The sequence below is a fragment of the Eumetopias jubatus genome, unplaced genomic scaffold (assembly GCF_037043125.1).
Source record: "Eumetopias jubatus isolate StellerSeaLion01/CBP00866 unplaced genomic scaffold, mEumJub1_p1.0 scaffold_3, whole genome shotgun sequence".
NCBI lineage: Eukaryota > Metazoa > Chordata > Mammalia > Carnivora > Otariidae > Eumetopias > Eumetopias jubatus.
Window position 1 is genome coordinate 30275661 of NW_028274809.1, and position 16056 is coordinate 30291716.

General features: G+C 42.3%; 1 pseudogene; it reads right to left on the reverse strand.

The window, feature by feature from the left end:
- Window positions 1-226: 226 nt before the first annotated feature.
- LOC114215988 (large ribosomal subunit protein eL28 pseudogene) lies at window positions 227-679 on the reverse strand (annotated as a pseudogene).
- Between the last annotated feature and the right edge of the window lie 15377 nt (window positions 680-16056).

Below are 16056 nucleotides of genomic sequence, written 5' to 3' on the forward strand. Positions count from 1 at the left end.
ACTGCAAAATGACACATTAATCCATGGAAGTTAAACCTTTTTGTTGTTTTACTGCCTCTGCTTTACAGGTATACTAACTTAGTCCGCTTTTGGAGTAATAACTCCTCCCATGACAACTCAGCTTTTGGCCACACTGGTGACATCTTTAGTAAAGTCCTCTTATAGGCCAATAGGCTCAGTATTTTCCTTTTTTTTTTTTTTTTTTTTGAGGAGGCTGACATCTTTATTGCTTTGGAGGCAGGGGCAGGTGCTCAGGAGCTCTTGGTGGGGCGGGCCCCCTTCCTCTTCACCATCACAGGCTTCTGGCTGCGCAGGGTGGCGCTGGCTCTGCGAATGGCAGCCATGCGCAGATCTGGGCGGTACTTGTTCTTGCGGATCAGGTGCCGGATGCTGCTGAGGGTGGCCCGGGCATTCTTGTTAATGGTGGTTCGAACGTAGGAGGTGGCGGGTTTCTGCTGGCCGGATCTCCGCTTCATGACCACCACTACGGCTTTATCGTCGGCCGCCGGCTGCACACCCAGGGTCTTGCGGTGAATCAGCCCGTTGTAGCGGAACGAGTTGCGAGCCTTCAGGTTGTTGGGCTCAGTGCTGTAGGTCTGCTTGTTCCTCTTGATCAGGAAGCTGGAGCAGTTCCGCACGACCATCCACTGCAGGTGGGCGGACATGGCGGCTGCTCCTCTCGCTACGATAGCCGGAGACGGAAAAGAGCAGGCTGAGTATTTTCTAATGAAATAGATCAAAGGAAAACAAAAATGGAAGAAACATGTAGTACTGTCACTGTAAATGGGTAAAATCTCTGAAATAAAAGCCGACCACAGCGGGGCCTGGCTGGCTTGGTTGGAAGAACATGCGACTCTTGATCTTGGGGTTGTGAGTTCAAGCCCCATGTTGGGTGTAGAGATTACTTTACATTTTTTAAAAATCTTTGAAAAACCACAACAACCATAAATCGTATTTTTCAGGACACCTACATATCACAAATCATGTCTTACAGTATACTTCTGTATTAAGACCACTGTACTGATTTTAATTCTAATGTTCCACTTAATGTGTCAAGAGGTTAAGGAGTGTGTGTGTGTGTGTGTGTGTGTTTGTAAACAGTATGATAAGATGTCACCTGGAAAACACTTTAGATATTTGTTGGGTCTGTTAGTTAAATGGATAATTTTTTATTATTCAGTGTAAAATAACTAATTACAAATTTAAACAAATTATTTATTTTATTTTTTTAGAGATTTTATTTATTTGAGGGGAGGGGGCAGAGGGAGAGTGAGAAGCAGACTCCCTGCTGAACAGGGAGTCTGACACAGGGCTGGGGCCCCGGACCCTGGGTCATGACCTGAGCTGAAGGCAGATGTTTAACTGACTGAGCCACCCAGGCGCCCCTGAACAAATTGTTTTATTTATTTATTTTTAAAAAGATTTTATTTATTTATTTGACAGAGAGAGACAGCGAGAGCAGGAACACAAGCAGGGAGAGTGGGAGAGGGAGGAGCAGGCTTCCCGTGGAGCAGGGAGCCCAATGTGGGGCTCGATCCCAGGACCCTGGGATCATGACCTGAGCTGAAGGCAGACGCTTAACGACTGAGCCACCCAGGCGCCCCTGAACAAATTATTTTATTTTTTTAAAGATTTTATTTATTTATTTGACAGAGACAGAGCGAGAGAGGGAACACAAGCAGGGGGAGCGGGGGAGGGAGAAGCAGGCCTCCCATCGAGCAGGGAGCCCAATGGGGGGCTGGATCCCAGGACCCTGAGATCATGACCTGAGTCGAAGGCAGGCGCTTAACGACTGAGCCACCCAGGTGCCCTTGAACAAATTATTTTAAATAAAATTTGCCTAGGAAGCAAGCAGCTTTCTAGATTTGAAAATGAGAAGGTGGGTACTGACAGGGGGATAAAGGATGAAAAGTTGAAGGCTTTTGGTTATACTTTTCTCCAAGTGCTCTAACTCTGAGCTGGGAGTAGAAATAGTCCATACATTATAGTCAAGTAGAATCTAAAAGGTGCCCCGAAACAACAGCAGCATGCGTCCCAGGGTGACCCTTGCCAGCTGGGACCGAGCCCCTTAGCCACCAGGACCATCAGCGAGCACCAGTGGTTTGCCAGGAGGACGTGATCAGGGGAAGGCTGTTGTTCCGTGGTTAACACTTCCACCCAGCTCCATGCGGGCAAACATCCAAATTAGACAAAACTGATGGCCAGGCTACTGCTATTTCCACATCTGTTTAGGTTCCTCTTGGTTCTTGCTCCAGTCATGATTTCTGCATTCTGACTCCTGGCTGATCCGGCTCCTGCAGCTTTCTTTGTTTCTGGTCTTACTGAGTGAGTGTCCATCCTTGGCTAATAAATAAGCTACATTCTCCGACGCGCAGCTTCCTTTAGCTGGCTGCCTTCATTCCTCCACATGTGGTGCAACATCGGTTCTCTGGGCTCCGAGTCAGCTCTGTCCTGTGTGGTGAGTTCTCCCCTGGCAGGTCCCCAGCAGTGGCGGTGGCTGCACCTCCTTCCTCAAGGTCACTCTACACTTCCTGCCCCAACGGGCTTGCTTCCTCAAGGCTCTGCTGTCCCTCCAGGAGCCCAGCAGCACTACCTCAAGCTATTTCCTGGCTCAGGTTTATCCAGATAAACGACTTGGTTGCTGAGATAATTCCAGAATTCTGATGGTCCCAACTTGCAATAAGAAGGAGAAAGTAAGCAAATTTTGACGATAATGATAGAGGTTGATGTTTCATAGGTAAAATTATTGACTTACACCCAAGTCTATATTTATCTAAGATCTTCCTCACTTGTTTTTTCAACAGGTATTTATTGAGCATATTTCATGTTCTGGGAATTGTTCTAGCAACTAAGGATATAGCAGAGACTAAAAAAAGACTAAGTTTGGGTACTCAGAGCTTACAGTGCACATCTAATGGGGTTTCTTAGAGAGAGGAGGTAAATAAATAATGATTTAAAGAGCTCTACTTTAGAGAGGGGAGAACTTTCAGCGTCTAATTGGTATGCTAATATATGCTCTCAGTTAATCACAGATAAAGTAACCATTAAATCTGTGGCCCCTACCTGAAATCAGGGCACAGTGTTCCAAAAGGTATAGTCTTGCAAGCCTTAAAGAGTTGAGACATAGCAAATATCCTGGCCCGTGTTTCTTGCCAACTTTTTATTATGAAAATTCCAAACATTCAGAAAAGTCAAAAGACTAGTACAGAGAACAATTACATACTTATAATCTAGATCAATTATTAATATTTTGTCATATCTGGTTGACCTGTAATTATTTATATATTTTCAACTTATTATTTGAAGATAATCTCGAGTTTGCAAAAGAGTTACAAGAAAAATTCAAAGAATCCTCTCAAATCCCTTTTTACCTCTATTCACCAATTGTTAAATTTTTGCTCCATTTGTGTTTATGTTCTGTCTGTATAATGTGTGTATGTAGTTTTTCTGAATCATTTGGAAGGAAGTTGCATACCTCCCAGCTCCCTTCTCCCTATATATTTTAGTGTCTATTTCCTAAGAGCAAGGACATTCTTCTACTTAATCGCTGTATACTTAATAATCACGGGAAATTTTAAGTTGATTCAGTACTTTTAGCCAATCCCTAATCCATGTCCCAGTACTGTCAGTTGCTTCAATAATGTCCTTTTTGGCGTTTTATTCTCCTCTGAGATAGGATGCAGTCCAGAATCATATATTACATTTAGTTGCCATGTGTCTTTAGTCTCTTTTAATCTGGAACCTATCCATAGCCTTTCTTTGTCTTTGATGACACTGGCATTTTTAAAGAAAACAACACTTTAAAAAAAAAAAAGTTCCTCATTTAGAGGTTGTCTTTTTTTTTTTTTAAAGGATTTTATTTATTTATTTGACAGACAGAGAGAGACACAGCGAGAGAGGGAACACAAGCAGGGGGAGCGGGAGAGGGAGAAGCAGGCCTCCCGCGGAGCAGGGAGCCCGATGCGGGGCTCCATCCCAGGACCCTGGGACCATGACCTGAGCCAAAGGCAGCCGCTTAACGACTGAGCCACCCAGGCGCTCCTAGAGGTTGTCTGATATCCATCTCGTGTCACAGGTTGAGTTCTTCTAGAAGAAAACTCAGAGAAGAGTTTAATGATTGGATGTTAGATTGTGTCCTTAGGATCAACACCTGTGTGTGGAAGGTGGAAAGACAATTGCGCAGGGGGAGAAATTGAGCTGCAAGGTAGGACTGGCAACCATAGCCAGAGGTGGACCTGTGAAGCTAAAATGGACCCATCAGAATTTCCCCCCACCGGGCCACCATGGCCAGGTCTTTCTACTTCCGTTCCAATCCTCACTGGAGGTGAGCTACTCTAGAAGGGCATGGCCCCAGAAAGGAGCTCTATGTAGTATCAGCAGCCTCTGAAGGGCTGCTAATTGGACTCTGTCTCTTGATGGCTCTCCCACAAGCTCAGGCAACAAGTTTGGGATCTAGACTATGTAGTAACTGTACCTCATTAAAAAAAAAAGATAAAGGCAAAAAATCAATATCTAACAAATTGTCACAGATTACATTTTTTTTCTTTTTTTAAAGAAAACTCTAGGGGCCCCTGGGTGGCTCAGTGGGTTAAGCATCTGCCTTCGGCTCAGGTCATGATCTCAGGGTCCTGAGACCCAGCCCCATGTGGGCTCCCTGCTCAGCAGGAAGCCTGCTTCTCCCTCTGTCTCTCCCTCCAGCTCGTGTTCTCCCTTGTGCTCTCTCTCTCTCAAATAAATAAATAAAAGCTTTAAAAAAGAAAAAGAAAGAAAGAAAGCTCTACATGTAATGTGGGTCTTGAACTCGTGACCCCAGATCCAGAGTTGCACTCACAGCCAGTCAGGCACCCCTCTTTTCTCTTTTAATCTGGAACTACCCTTCTTTTTGTTTTTCCTTGACAAAGGCTAAACAGAACAGGTCTGATGTCTTGAAGAATCTTCCTGTTTTTTCAAATTTTCAGTGTTTTGACACACAATTAAGTCACAAGAACTGAGGAAAATACGATTGGCTTTTACTTCAATGATTTAAGTATTAATACAGATGAAACAATTTTCAAAGATGTAGACTATCTTTGCTAGCATAGTCATTGAAGACCCACTTTTATATTCATTGTTAATAAAGGAGAATCATAGAGAAGAGATAAAATGATTTATGACACCAATTTTATTACATATTTATAAAATCGAGTTAACTCAGTATTTGTGCCTGAGTGTGTATATATAGCCAGATACTACTTAACCTTCATATTTTCTTCTCTAGCAAAGAACGAAACAAAAAGCTGCTTTGTGTTTTTTCTGTAATTTGCTAGTGAAAACAGGAAATGAAATAATCATATTATCTTGTCCCATCATATTATGTTGTACCATAATCATATTATATTATATTGTTACTAAAGCTTCTTTAGTCCTTTAAATGTAGCACTCATTATAAGCAGCTCTAATCCTCTTAAAATATTATGACTCATTCATTATAACAAATTAAGGAAGACATGAGACACAAAGATCTTTTCAGATTATTTCCAGACAGGCTTCTTTAACTAATGTCCTTCAATTGAACAAGTTATAAGTTTTCTGATGGAAAATAATTATCTCTGCTAGGTATTAGTCAAATACTTTCAAAATTTGTCAATGGCCACCACCTTGACAAGGGACAGGAGTATCTTCCTCTCTCCCCGCTCCTTCCCTCCATCCCTCCTCTCTCTTTTTTTCCCTTGTTTTATGGAAAGAATTACTGCTAAAACTATATCATAGTACTCATTTTCCACCCAAAGATCTATCCCATAAACATTAAAGGAAGTGGGAAATCATCAACATAAAATTTACAACTTTTAAAGATAAAGATTTAGTGTTATGTGAGGATAAAGTATAATAGAGAATTGGTCGATTTTGCCTATTTTGAGCCCATATGTTTTGATTCAGCACCATTCCTTGAATATTCTTTGTGTTTAAGTCCCTGTACTGGACCCTTTGATGAGTCACAGATTTGACTCATTCACTCATTCACTCATTCATTCACTTTTATAGTCTCTACAACTAAAGCAAGTTTAGGAAGGAGAAGAAGGTGGTGGGAAAATATACATGTTTCCATAGGAGTTTAACTAGTAAGTGGGCTATATTACTATTCTTAGACTTAATAAGCCTAATTTTTTGCTTTTTAACTCTTTTTAAAGATTTATATATTTCAGAGAGAGGGAGAGAGAGCAAGGGTGAGCAGGAGGGTAGAGGGAGAGAGAGAATCTCAAGCAGACTCGGAACTGAGCACAGAGCCTGACTCGGGGCTTGATCTCACGACCCTGAGATCATGACCTGAGCTGAAACCAAGATTTGGACACTTAACCTAGGCACCCCTAAGCCTAATTTTTAAAAGAACACCATGCTTTTTGAGCCACGTGGTTCCCATATGCACAAAATATGCCTATTCAAACTCCCCATCCAGGTGACATGAGCAAAACTAGCAGAGTAAGGACCTCAGAAAACTCTGTCCTCCACAAAGCAATAAGAAACTGGCAAAATGGTCTGAATTGACTTTTTCAGAACTCTGAAGACCAGCAGCCTGGTAGCAACTGAAAGGAACAGAAAGTCGTTTGGGAGCTCCTTAAGAGCTTCATTCCCAGAGAATTATTATGTACCTGTCTGGTGGCTCCCTGCAAAGCCTCACTTGCAAGACTATCCATATTTGATACAAGTCAGCTCACCTACGGTGGAAAGCTTTTTCCCATAAGCATTTATCGAAAATAATAACAGGCAGTTATTTAGCTTTGCAGCTGCCTGAGGAGACGGATACCAGTTGAGGGAAAGCATTAGACTAACCAAAAGCTTTATTAAAAAAAATTTAATATTTATTTATTCATTTATTTGAGAAAGAGTGCATGGGCACATGAGGGGGGGAGGGGCAGAGGGAGAGGGAGAAGGAGGAAGCTGATTCCCTGAATCCAGGGCTCCATTCAAGATGCTGAGACCATGACCTGGGCCCAAACAAAGAGTCGATGCTTAACTGATTGAGCCACCCAGGCACCCCTAACCAAAAGCTTTAAAATAAAGACTTGAGGAATGAGACATACCGAGAGGCTTTGATAAGCTCTGACGTATACCTGAGAATCAAGAAGGCCACATGCAAATATAGGGTTGTGCTCGTGCCCAGGGTTCTGTGCATTTCCAAGAAAGCCATGAAAAGGCCCTAAGCTTTCACCTTGGATGAAATTGAAGGTTCTGCAAGCAGAAAATGAAGGCTAAGGCAGAGTTGAAAGTATGCCCCCAAGATGCATCAGTGCCCCTCACTAAAAACTAAGAGACTTATTGGTTCCAGGCATTTAAGGAAATTTCTGGGTCCTACATTATACCTTCTGAGCTTTGCATGGTGGTAACAACAAAGGAAAGGTTGCATAAGCCATGGCTTTGATGTTTCTCTGCATTCTTGATTCCCCCCATTTCAGTTCAGGCCACTAAGAAATTTCCTTACTTTCTTGCCAGCTCAGCCATACATTTAAAAAGATGATTTCGTTATGTTTAATCCAGTGTTTTTCAAGGTGTTGTAGTGAAAAGTGTTTAAAAAATACCTAGAGTATCTAGAGTACCATATTGCCAGAAACATAACTCCACCCAGCTTTTGAGCTATTAGGAGGGATCTACATACCCCGTCATTTCACATCTGAATGTATCTATAAAGGCACAAGAAATCCTGTAGATTTTACTGATTGCCTTGCTGGAGGATCCCACTTGTCTTTTTCTGCTGTTCAGTCTCAGAGCCAGGCTCAAAGCAGCTCCTGTTTTCTCTCCTTATCTATGAGGGGTCCCAGCAACTCAGACACCTCCCTCTCCCTCAGCAGCTGACTCTACCCACTTTTCTTGTTGCACATCTGTCCAACTGCTGTATTCTTTGCTCCACAAACATTTATTTTTACCTTAAATTTTTTACTGTTAATTACTAGAGGAGAATAGTAGATACCAAAAACATGATCTGTATAAGAAATTTCCAAGCATTTCATAATTTTACAAAAGGTCTTAGAATCATGGTCCTGATTTCCTTCTAGAATGAGTTTTTGTCTTCCAATTTTATTGTCTTAGGGAGTTGTTCCATATTTGGGGAAGGCCAAAGGGATCCTGTCTTCAAACATGACCCTTCTTCCTAAACTGAAGATGGAAGGGCCTATGGATGCTATCAGGGCAGAACAAAGGTGTCCCTGTCCTTCTCCAGAATTGCCAGATTGAATGATCCCCAAATCAGTCATCGTCTGTCCTGATCAGGAATATTATGGGGGCATCTGGGTGGCTCAGTCGGTTAAGGGTCTGCCTTCAGCTCAGGTCACGATCCCAGGGTCCTGGGATCGAGCCCCGCCTCGGGCTCCTTACCCAGCGGAAATCTTGCTTCTTCCCCGGCCTGCCACTTCCCCTGCTTGTGCCCTCTCTCTCTCTGATGAATAAATAAATAAAATCTTTTTTTAAAAAAGGAATATTATGGGCATTATTTTATAATCCTATTTTTAGATGCTCAAAACACCCACATATCAACTAGACTTTGACCGTGGTCCTACTTTTAACCCCCTGGTTAGCACAAGGCTTTATTCCCTTCTGCCACGTTGATTTGATAATATGTTAGACCGCTTTACTCTCTGTTAGCACAAGGCTTTATTCCCTTCTGCCACGTTGATTTGATAATATGTTAGACCGCTTTACTCTCTGTCCTTTATATTTTAGCCTTTCTTTCCCATTTTCCATCTCGTTGTCTCGCTGTGCTACATTTTAGGTACCCTCTTCAGATATATCTTCTAGTTTACATTCTCCCTTTGACTGGGTCTAAGCTACTACTTTATGCATCCAGTAAAATAAATTTAAATATTAACTGTGTAATTTCTAGAAGCTCTGCATGATTCTTTATAAAACTTTCTGGACCCAAAGTAGATATTTTGCCTAAAATCCTAGTAATTATTAGTGCTTCTGTCTTAGGTATTCAGGGATTTTTTTTCTACCCCCACCACTCCATATTCAGGTATTTATGTGTTCTACTAACTCTCTTTCTCACATATAAAATGAAGGGACTAGATTAAATTGTCTCTGACATCTCATTTCAATCTTTACCAGACAATAATTCTGTGATCTTTAAAGATTTATTTATTTACTTGAGAGAGCAAGTGCTCACGTGTGAGCAGGGGGAGGGGCAGAAGGAGAGGGAGAGAGGGAATCTCAAGCAGACTCCCCCTGAGCACGGAGCCCGATGCAGGGCTCAATCCCACAACCCTGCGACCATGCATGACCTGAGCCAAAATCAAAAGTCAGACAGAAGCACTAATATTGGGATGCCTGGGTGGCTTAGTTGGTTAAGTTCCATGCATGACCTGAGCCGAAATCAAAAGTCAGGCACTTAACCGACTAAGCCACGCAGGCACTCCAATAATTCTATAATCTTTGGCCATACTAACTTCACCCTCTTTCAAAGAGATTAAAGAACAGAAATTGGTTTGTAAAGGGAGAACTCCCTTTCTCCAACTAATAAGGGCAAGTTGAAAAAGATGAAAACAAAGAGAAATGGCAGCTACATCTTTGGGGGTGAAAATGAGATATAAGAAAATTGTTTCCCATCATGGTACATTACATGGCATACTTTTATCCTTCCTGGCACCCCATCCCTCCAAAACCACTTAGTGAAGGAGGTACTGCATTTACGCATGTACTGGCAGGAGATTATGGCTAAGCCACAGAATCAAAACTGTACATCCTGACCGATGGCCAGGAGAGCCAGCAAACTGCATCAGGTATAGCATTAGAGTTTCAAGGTTGGCAGAACTTTAGACAGCATCAAGCCCGGTCACACTTAATTCCTGGTTTCCTCCTACAAAACTCTCAGTTCGTGGTTGCCGCATTAAACACTTCCACGCATGAGAAATGTGCCATCATCTGACACAGCTTTGCACTAGAATGAAAGCTCCAGGGGTTCTATTCACTGCTATTCACTACTATTTGTTCAGGGCCTAGAACATATAGTAGATGCTCAATAAATATTTTCTAAAATGTTTTTTGACAAATATTGTTAAAATGAATAAACATCTTAACAACCATCATCTTTAGAAAGTTTTGCCTTATGTTGAGCTAAAATGTATCTTTTTCTCATGTCCTTAGTTTTGCTCTCTGGTCAGATAAAAGTTTTCTCATCTGCATACCAGACCTTGAACCTTCTGAAAAAAGTTACCCTGCTCTGAGGCACCCGGCTGGCTCAGTCGGAAGAGCATGGGACTTTTGATCTCAGGGTTGTGAGTTTGAGCCCCATGTTGGGTACAGAGATTACCAAAAAAATAAATTAAAAAAAAATTATCCTCTCCTTTCTTTTCTAGAATGAATCCCTTCCACCAATTCATTCAGTCCTCACATGGTGTAACTTTAAGCTTTCTCTCTGTCCTGTTGTCTCTTTTCTGGACATGCTCCAGTTTATCATTGTTCCTCTGAAACTGTAATTCGCAGAAAAGAATACAGTACTCCCAGGTGCAACCTGACCAGTTCAAGCAGAGTTGGACAACACTCCCTTAATTCTATTAGAACATTTCAAGGACAAATTCACCTTTTTCCCCCCTTTTTTTAAAGCAGTCACATCCCTTTGTGGGCTCACGTAGAGCTCACGGTCAAGGAGAAGCGTTAGTTTGGTGCAGAAATTTAGCACGTCTAAACGTCAGAACAGATTGCCACAGGACACTAGTCACAGTGCCTTTGGTGAATGGTGCATATCGTGGAAATGTGAGTGGAGGTAGTGGGCTGGGACCCCGCCCAGGCAGACCACATCAATTCCCTTCTGTTGGATGATAAAAAGGCACTGAACAAGCCATTAGCCCATCTTCTCTTATCTCTTTGATGTAGGCTTAACAAACCCATCTTAGGAAAAAAATTCAGGGCCTGTAATTGCTGCCTAAGCACATTACCAACTAGGAAAACCTGTCAGGAGATGATTTGTTTTATACAGTAACTGGCACGAAGTTCAACGCAGGTTTTGCTTAGCAAGTGAATTCTGAAGTGAGAGAAGTCAGGTAGTTTCTAACGAACATTCTGGACACTGCCTTGAAGTCCTATTTTCCAGGTCAGTATGGTGAAATTAGATTTTTTTTTTAAAAGATTTTATTTATTTGACAGAGAGAGACACAGCGAGAGAGGGAACACAAGCAGGGGGAGTGGAGAGGGAGAAGCAGGCTTCCTGCGGAGCAGGGACCCCAATGCGGGGCTCGATCCCAGGAGCCTAGGATCATGACCTGAGCCGAAGGCAGCCACTTAACAACTGAGCCACCCAGGCCCCCCTGAAATTAGATTTTTTTAAGAAGTAATAGGAAGGCCATTCTGAATATCTCTTCTCAGAACCTTCAAAACTTGACTATCTTGAATGTAAGCAAAACTAAAGTGTCTTCAACTCAAACCCTCTGGGGTTACTATTAATATGACTCTGTATGGTGGTTTTATTTTTTTAAATATTTTATTTATTAATGTGAGAGATTTGAGAGAGAGAGAGCACAAGCAGGGGGAGTGGCAGAGGCAGAGAAGCAGGCTCCCCTCTGAGCAGGGAGCCCGATGCGAGCCCCATGCGGGGCTCCATCCCAGGACCCTGGGATCATGACCTGAGCCGAAGGCAGCCACTTAGTTGAATGAGCCACCCAGGCACTCTTGTATGGTGGTTTTAAAGATGAACTTAGAATTGCCATGCTTTAGATTTTACTTATTTATTAGAGGGAGAGGGAGGGAGAAAGCACAAGCTGGGCGAGGGGCAGAGGGAGAAGCAGACTCCTCACTGAACTCGATCCCAGGACCCTGAGACCACGACCTGAACCAAAGGCAGATGCTTAACTGACTGAGCCACCCAGGCGCCTGCTTTTTCTGCTTTTAATAACTTTCTGTAATTGGACTTCAGGTTAAAACGGTTTGTCTACCTTTGCCTTGTTAGAGGAAATCTATGATGAACAGAAAAGTTACAGGAACTTTTGCTAAAAGTAAAATTAAAAAAAAATTTTTTTTTTAATTGTACCAAGTGGTTTGTTACGGAGTTCCTTCTAAGTTCCTTGCCAGGAAACAAACTGCTTATATTATGTTTCTTTGAAGATATATTATAGGACTTGTATAGGTGCCAAGATATTTTCTGATTTGAGTACCAGGTGAAGCACTTAGCTTTTGAGTTCTCCAAGTACTGAGTCGATAGGAACAGTGCAGATATATGCATACGTCCATTCTTTCTCCCATACCACTGTATTTAATGACTTTCACAAGATCCCTTTTCTTTCCCTCAAGTACCAGACCTCCATCTCTGGGACAAGGTGAATCATATCAAAGATGAAAGAAAGATATTAAATAAATGCAGACTATTTTATTGTATAGTTACTGTGTCTAGAACCAATTTACAAAATAATATAGTTAAGAGGCCTCAGAAGTGGTTCATCCCTCTCATTTCTACCACTATAGACAGTAAATAAATGGCAAAGCTGCCTCTTGTAAGATGAACTAAGAAAAAAAGAAAGCTCTTAAAATACAGTCCTAGGTTTTACCACTGGACCAGGATCTGATGATATTCCTTCCTTCCCCCTTCCTTCCTTTCTTCCTTCCTTCTTCATTTATGTTTTTTTTCTTTCTTAGTCAAGGAAGGAAGAGGGGAATATGTAAATGCTCTCTCAGCTTACCTTCTAGTTATGCAAACGCAAATATGAAGAACTACTTAGGCAGTGGAGATTCTATTTCTTTGGCGGTCCCACAGCTGTTTTGGGCACTACTGCATGTTTATAACCTTTTCTCACAGATGTTACATTTTATGAAATCTGACTCATTAGGGTGGTACTAGTATCTTTAGATGGAAGGAAATCCCTGAGGGCTGGATGATTATGCAAGTCTGCTTCACTCAAAACCTGAAATATTTCAATAGACTATTTCCCGGAAAAAAAATAATTTGCCGTAATTAAATAAATCAGAGAGCAATGATTTTAATTTTTTTTTTTCTGGGAAGAAAGAGGGAGGGACAATGTTCTTGTTCGGGGAGGTTTCGGTTTTATTTGCGGAATGTTTCTAATTTGTGTGGGCTTTTCCTGTTGGACCTTGGTCTATAATTTTGTTTCAGTGTGCAAAAAACATTGACTAGAAGACATTTTTTGAATGCCCACTCTGTGCAAAGCACCAGATTTGGTGCTACTTGGAGGCATGGAGGGTAGTTAAAAGAGCTAGAATACATTGTTGTCCTGCCATCTTTGCGCTTCTCATAAAAGTTTAAAATTAAATGTCCCCTGTATTTTCCAGAGGAGACCCCTGTGGTCCCCAGTGGGAAGGTGACTCATCCAGAGTCATGAAGCTAGTAACATGCAGAACTAAAACTTACAATCATCTCTCCTTGGTTCCAAAGCTTTTTCAACACACCAGGCTACTTGGTACCTGTGGACTTAAATGGGGTCAAGTGTTATGGCAGGGCCAACACTATAGGATGAAGCAATTGACACAAAATTGTCATAGGTACCAAAAATCTCATTAATCAAAATGAATGCAAAACATCTGCTGAACAAAAAAATATCAAAATTGTAAGCGAAGTCAGGATCTGGCCCTGCTCTTATATGACCCTGCCTCACTTGCCTTACTCTGATCTTGGCCCTACATCATGCAGGCTGAACTCTTGGGTGAGCTAAGGGGGCAAACAATAAGGAAATATTCCCATGGCTGGGATAGTAGTAAATTATTATTATATTGTAAGTTGTAATGGAATCCTTGAATGTATAGAGTGAGATGCCCCAAAGTTCGGAGATAGATCACAAACTATCCACAGTAGTGTATTGATGTAAAATGGCTCACAATTGTTTTATTATTTTTTTTAAGATTTTATTTATTTATTTGTCAGAGAGAGAGAGAGCATGCACAAGCAGGGGAAGCAGCAGGCAGAGGGAGAGGCAGGCTCCCTGCTGAGTAAGAAGCCCAACTTGGGGCTCGATCCCAGGACCCTGGGATCATGACCTGAGCCGAAGGCAGGTGCTTAACCAACTGAGCCACCCAGGCGCCCCGAATAAAATCTTTTAAAAAGAGAAAAAAGAAAGAAACAAGAAAACTCGAGATGTGACAGTGGGTCTTGCTAACATCTAGGGAACACTGTTTCCATAATGAACCTAGTTCCCTTCAAAGGTTCTGGAAAAAAATGGAGCCTCACAGTGAGGTTTGGTTGGAGGGCTTTGATCAGAAGTAGAAACTGGGTTAAAAGTTTTCTTCCCTGGGCGCCTGGGTGGCTCAGATGGTTAAGCGTCTGCCTCCAGCTCAGGTCATGGTCTCCAGGTCCTGGGATCGAGCCCTGCATCAGGCTCCCAGCTGAGCGGGCAGTCTGCTTCTCCCTCTCCCTCTGCCTCTTGTACTGTCTCTGTCTCTCTCTCTCTCACTCTCAAATAAATAAATCTTTTTAAAAAAAAGTTTTCCTCCCCTTTTTTGATTTTCTTCTCTCTCATCCATGTCCTATGCCCGAAGCGGTAAGCTAGGACCTGGGTACATGCCATTTGAAAGTACCCTTGCCCTTAGGAAGCCAAGAAGAAATCCCAGTGAATCCAGGAGGAAAGGAGAAGCCTTTGGCAAATTCAGTCCTCTAGGTTCATACCTGGTCCAGTTCACCAAGAGAGACTTCACCTGCTACAGAGCCGTGAAGACTAATGCACTTGCCTGAATGTCCTCAGACATCCAGCCACGGAGCTATGTGGGAGTTGGTTTAGGTTCCTGGTCAGACAGTTTGGTTCTTCACTTTTCCATATTTTTCAGGGACTTTAACAGCAGAGTCAGAACCAGCCCCGGGAACAGAATAGTTTCTGGGTAGACGGGGGCCTATGACACAGGATTAATATGCATCTGCAACAGGAGCTCAGAGTTACAACCTGTGTGCCCAGGCTGGTCCCCTGGGCCTAGGGGTGGGGGTGGCAGGTGGTGAGTGGTGAGGAAGTCTAAGAAAGAACCCAAGCAGCTCTCATGTCATTCTCAACTTCCTCCTATCTAGTAATCCTCGTTTGTAGGGAAGCCTGCTTCATTTTTTGTTTTGTTTTGTTTCGTTTTTTTCATTTAGCCACAGGTATAGCTCTAGTAAAGGAAAGTAGAATTATTCTCTAAAGTCAGTGTCATTCTCAGAATCTCTCCTGCCTGAGAAAGTCTTCTTGTGCCTTGGGTGCCTAAAGGTTAAGAACATGTACATTCACAAATTTGGATAAGAATTTGAACCATGCCAGCTTGCTGGCTGATGGTTTTTCCAAGTTCAGCAATTTTCCTCATCTTCAGTGTCCTAATCAGTAGATAGAAAATAAGGGCTCAAAAATAATCTCAAGAACAGTTGTCATAGATTCTTGCTCTTAAAAGATGAAATTAAAGACCCCCCCTTCGTGCATGCCTCTGTGCCTTCTGCAGCCTCCCCATCAGGCAGTCAGCCTGTGCCCGAACCCTCCTCAGTGCCCACCCAATGCTATGCATCTGTTTGCTCGATTTGTTGGCTGGTAGGTTTTTAACATTCTCCGTTTTGAACAGCTATAAATTCTTGTTTCTACTAAGCCAAAATTTTCCTGGCTGTTACGCCAACATTTTTTTGCCCTAGCTCCAACATGAGAAACACAGAGAGTAAATGTCTCACTTTTTCCTCATCTTCGAGTATCTGCAGACAGCTATCAGACTCCTTCAGTTTTCCTTTCTCACTAGCTTGCTTCAAACATGCCAACAAAGACATAACTTTGAGTCCCCTCAGTCTCCTGAGTCCTTCCTTTTACGCTGCCTTCGCTTTCCAATGGTCTTCTCGAAATCTGTTTTGCCAACCTTAACAAACTCCTCCTAAGGCGGATTGACCATGACAAGATGGGGCTGAGGCTGCCAGCTTTGTTTTCATTGCCATAAAATAATTTTAAATGTTCATGACGAACGGCTCTAAACCACCAAAATAACGGTTCTGGAGCCCAACTGTTTGATAATGATCAGTTGCAAGACTTTCAACTTAGGCTTTATTTTATCTTCTGCAACTACATATTATCCCACACCCCCTCCCATGTCCTCCCAGGGAGGGAAAAAGGCTAAAATATTGTCAGGCATAATCTTACATGAATGGGTGGAAGTTCT